Consider the following 6000-nt stretch of genomic DNA (forward strand, 5'->3'; position numbering starts at 1 on the left):
CACCAGGATAGAATGAGGATCGGAGTATCACGTTCCGACACCAGGATAGTATATGAGGAGCGGAGTGTCACGTACCGACACGAGAGGAATAAAGATAATGAATCTTGAAAGATGTTAATATACTCAATCTAATGACCCTAATTCCCAAATGAGTATGATGAGGAGGCGTGAGTCCTCATTGATGAACTTGGTGTTGTAACCAAGGGTTATGGTAATTGTAAATGCTGCATGCTAAAGATATTAGTTGATTTTATGATATTGCTTAATATATACTGTTTTCTATTTTGAGTTGGCCGATGATACCTACTCAGTACCCGTGTTTGTACTGACCCCCTACTTTTATGTTTTCTTCTTTGTTATTTGTGGAGTGCAGCAAACGTGCCGTCGTCTTCAACTCAACAGTAATTCTAGCCAGTCTTCGTCACACCGGATCTTCAGGGTGAGCTAACGCTTCTAGCTTGGACTGGATCTTCTTCCTCATGTCTTGATGCCTTGAAGTTCCGGCATGGACTAGCTTTTATTTGTTTTAGCTTCTTAGAATACTCTTAATTTAGTAAATTGATCATAGATGTTCTTGTGGTGATGACTTCCAGATTTTGGAGATAATAATAGTTATTGATTTTGTTAATGAGTTAAGTCTTCCGCATTACTTTATGTTGATATTACATTGAAATGTTAAGGTTTAGATTGGTTGGTTCGCTCACATAGGAGGGTAAGTGTGGGTGCCAGTCGCGGCCCGGATTTGGGTCGTGACAAATTTTGGGTCGTGACAAATTTTGATTTCATATTTTCGAGTATTTCACCTTCGTGATTGTTGACGGTTGTAAATCAATATATAACCCAACAAAGGGTTGAGATCGTTCCAATAGGGATGAGGATATTTTAGCCAAGCACAAATTAAGTTATGCAGTCATAGCTACAATAATTTATCGAATAAAAAATAACATATTAAAGGGTGACGCAAGCGTCAATTAACAGTAGGATTTTTTCAGACAAATTATCAACTAAGCACTAAAAACAATAAGAAAGACTAATAGGAGACGAGATTCTTAGGATGTGATAGGAATACATGATAGACTAAAATATTGGGTACATATTTTTGACGATAAATTTGTTGAACATTTGTGACTAGGCTAGACTATAGTGGAGGTAAATTCTCTCTTGAGCAACTTTCCCCGAATCAAATGAGTTTCTTTTGAACACCCATTTGCCGCATTAAGCACAAGCTCCGCCTTAGCCCATTCACTTTCTCGAGTTGAGTGTGTGGAAAAGGACTAGGATTTACTCTCTCGAGCCGAACCTCATGTCGAGTTGAGTGTGTGGAACATATTTGTCTTCCAAATCATTCATTTCATAACTTTCAAAGTTTCTTCAAGTTGAATATGACATATTTTTTGAACGAAAATTTTCAAAATTGGCGACTATAAATTTATCGCATTCAATGAATAATCGAAAAATAATTAGGTTATTTTTTTATTTGTTATTTTTTTGGATGATATATTTGTATATGTTGAGTACAAGAGTGTTCTTTTTCTGATTGAATCAGTGAAGTCTTTTATGTATAGATATTTATAGCTTTTTTCACATATATTATATCCAAATTATGATGTATAACGAATGAAATTATTTTTTTGTTTAGTAGTTTGTTTTCTGTTTGAATGCATATAATCATTTGTACCTCATTAAGTTAATATAACTAATCGATCATGAATAATATGTGGTATACAACAATATAAGAATACAAAAGTGAGATGAAACAAAGTTATAAATACAAAATGAAATTGAATATAAAGTTGTGAATACAAAAATGTTTTCAAATATAAAGTGACTTTGCAAGGTAAAATCCAAATTAATCGATCATGAACTATATGTTGAATACAACAATATATGAATACAAAAGTGAGTGAAAATACAAAGTGAGATTGAATGTAAAGTTGTGAATACAAAAGAAAATACTCTCTTCATTTGAAATACAAGGTGACTTTGAAAAATAAAATAGACACATAAAATATAAAACTTGTCGATATAATTAAATTCAAAATAAAAAACAAAAGCGAAATACAAGTTTGTTCACATATAAGTGAGATTGAAATACATGATGAATACCCAATAAAATACAAAATTGTTAGCATGTGGTTAGGATGAATACAAATTAAGAAGGAAATACTAACATGTTGGTATACTAATTGAGATTGAAATACAATGTTAAAAAAATGTAAAACTTTTTGATATATAGATAAAATAAAAATACACAAATAAATTGTTGATTCAAACATTGTAGATAGACAAATACTTTTCCCGAATCTAAAACCCTAAAAGAAAATATATATGTATTAAAATCAAACAAAATAAACATATGAATGAATTTGTAGATTCTAATAAATTCGAAATATTAATATGAAATCAGAAAAAAAAATCAAAAAAATTATTTAATTGACTAAAAATGTGAAATACATAAATATTAGATGAATATTTAAACAAACCTGCATAAAAATTAAAAAAACGATGAAAAATCTGTAATATGTGAAATATAAATCATAAACAGTGCTACTGAACTCTGTAATGTATAGAATTCAGAATATATATCATAATCGGTGATTTTAAACAGCAACTCAAAATAGATCAAAATTACCTTGCCAATTAAGAAATCTGCTTGAATTAATAAAAAGATTTTGTTTAACAATAGAGAAACTTTCTTGAATGAAAACATATATTTTGATGAACAATTTGTGAACACCTTGAAGAAAGAGAATCTGAAAACGTGAAAAAAGGGTAGAAAGTGAAAGGTTAAGAAGGAAAGTTAATGGATATTGATAACTGATTAGTTTAGAATTTGGTCCAATATAAGATTGTTTTCATAAATAAAATTATTTTTAAATACTAAAATCTGAATACACATATTCTCATTCTGAAAATTTAAACAAATATTTTAAAGTGTTGTTATTTTGACTAAATATATTTGATATTATGATTTAATTGCCAATTTTCCAAAACGGAAGTCACAATAAAAAGTTAGTCAGTACATCAAAACAAATAAAGGAAGGAGAAATAAAATCAACTTGGGCTTTGGGCCCAAATTCGAATTTCTGGACCCTTGGCCCACATGTCCTAAGCTAACAAAAGAGCTGCAAATGGATGGGCTTGCTGATGGATTCCAACCCATTTTTGCCCCTGAGAATACTATTGTATACAATAGCTGTATATTGCTTATCTTGGACTTATCGAGATTATTTTGTCTTTAACCTATATTTCAGTATTTGACCTGTATATCTGTGTTTTGAGTTGTATTTCCGCATTTTCTCTATAAAATTGTATACAACAAGTGTATATCTGTGTATACCAGGTTTTTTTTGTATATCGTTTGTACACTGATGTATACAATTATTTTCTTTCTGCTTTCAAGACTTGTATTTCATCTCATCATTCATCACACATCAACTTCCAATTGGTCTTGTTGACTCGAAAAGGAAGAATGTCGGGTTTTGACTCAACCCAAAATGCAAGGGCGAAAGTAGGAGTCCAAGTGAACTTGAGCATATTTCACATGCATAAGGACATTTCCAACCCTACATTCTGTTTTACTCTCCAGATATAGAGTTATGTATTTTTTCAGACAACTAACTCTAATCCAATTCTCTATTTTACTTTCTAAATTTTTTTTCTCTCTCCTCAATATTATATTATTATTTCTATTTCATTCTTATTTTCTTATTTCATGATATAAATCATTTATTTCTTTTTCCCAATAATTACTTTATATAATTCTCATGTGATACAAAAATATATTTTTTTTAATTTTTTTATTTAATTATTATATTTTAGTCAAAAATTTTAAATACCATAAATTGCACGAGAATATTATATAATATATAAATTAATGAATAAATTCAAATAAAATTGAACTACGATTACATAAACATTACATAATCACTCAATTTTTGAAATTATTACGTTGCTCCTATAAATGCTCTATTAATGCATTACGGAGTTCAAAATAATCATTTTTGTCCTTAATTTATTATGTCTAGATAAAAATTGTTCAAATAGGAGATTTTCATCTAAAATCATTTTTGTCGGGAGCCTATATGACATCTTTAAATGGTGCATTAAGATCACGTTCATCCTCAATTATCACGTTGTGTAGTATAATATATGTAGTCATTATATCATGTAACACTTTCTTTCTCCGAAAATGTGAGGACTTGCAATAGTTGCAAAACTTCAAATTCTCGTTCAACATCTTTTTTACATGATTCGTGTTTTATCGCGAATTAATAATTATGTTATTATTGTATTTTATGTTATATTTAAATTATTATGTTATGTATTGTATTGTTATCATGTATTTAAATTAAAATTTTCATATATCATTTTAATTTTGTGTATTCTTTATGATGAAAATTAGTAATAAAATAAAATTTTATTATTGATGAAAATTATAAAAATATATATATTAATTTGAAATTAAAGTAGTATATATATATTAAATAATATATTTTAAAAATATTATCTCACATTTAAAATGACTTATGATATTAATATTTAATTAATGAAACTATATGTAAAATAATATGTTAATTGGAAAGTAGTGAAAATAATAATAAAATGGAAAAGGCTCAAAAATACCCCTAAACTATTCGAAATAGCTCGTATATACCCTTAAACTTTATTTCTGCTCAAAATTACCCTTCCCGTCATACTATTGAGTCAAAAATACCCTTCTTATTAACGGAAGTTGTTAAATGCCATGTGAATGCTATATGGATGCTACATTGCATGCCAATAGGATTTCATTGCCACGTAGACTAAATAAAAAGGATAAAAAATACCCTTAAACTCTCCGAAATATCACATATTTACCCTTAAACTATATTTCAGCTCAAAACTACCCTTCCCGTCAAACTATTTGGTCAAAAATACCCTTCTTATTAACAGAAGATGTTAAATTTCATGTGGATGCCACTTTGCATAACAATAAGAGAAGACATAAAGTGACATCTGAAGTTGTCACAAATTTTTTAAAAGACACTCTAACTATGCGGACGTCCTATTACCTCATAAAAGTATTGAATGCCCTTATAACACCATTTTAACTCATTTTCTGCCTATGTTTGTATTCACACGGATGATGCACGTGGTTGAAAAAAAATTCTTCCATAAACGAATTAAGAAATGCCATGTGTCATTTCTTTCTTTATTATTTGATTACTTTCTCTTAAAATTTAAAAATTAAAGTTGAAAATAAAATCTTCTCTTTCCAATAAAAAAAAACTCAAAAATGGAGAACTTTCTAACTTGTTAAATTTTAGTCATCTCTTTAAAATTTGAGAAATCAATTTAGCTTTTGTAATTAGATTTTGAGAAAAAAATATTTTTTATGATAGCAAATTCAAATCTTGATTCGTATTTGTAATGACGAGAATAATCGATGTCGTATATTACTTCATTCTGCAAAAGTTTCGCAAACTAATCCGAACCTATAGAACTCAACGAAGCTCAACTTTTAACAACAATGGTGGCAATGGCGACAAAAAGGGTTGAATCCCAAAAGTGTAAGCGTGCTCCAAAAAACCGAAGATAAATTAGCTCACAAGAAACTAAAATTATCAACCCAAGAGTTTCTAAGGAAATCCCATGAATTGTCAAAGCAAGCTCGGAGATAAGAAGCAACAATCCAAGCTCTTATGTCGTCATTTTCCGGAAAAGGACATCCACATAGCAACACCCTGTGCTTTATTAATATTTAAATTAAATTAACTAATTTAATGGAGGGTGAGGGTTACTCGCCTATTAAAATTCTTGGATTGATGAGAAAACGTGTTGAAATGGTCCCTTTACAAATGTAATGAATAGTTTTATGGGGTAATAGCACGTCTGCATAGTTAGAGTGTCTTTTCAAAAATTCGGGACAACTTCAGGTGTCACTTTATGTCTTTTCTCTAACAATAAGGTTTCACTGCCACATAGACTAAATCCCTAAATCCTAATTACTCCCCCCCC

The sequence above is a fragment of the Solanum lycopersicum genome, chromosome 8 (genome assembly GCF_036512215.1).
Source record: "Solanum lycopersicum chromosome 8, SLM_r2.1".
NCBI classification, from domain to species: Eukaryota; Viridiplantae; Streptophyta; class Magnoliopsida; order Solanales; family Solanaceae; genus Solanum; species Solanum lycopersicum.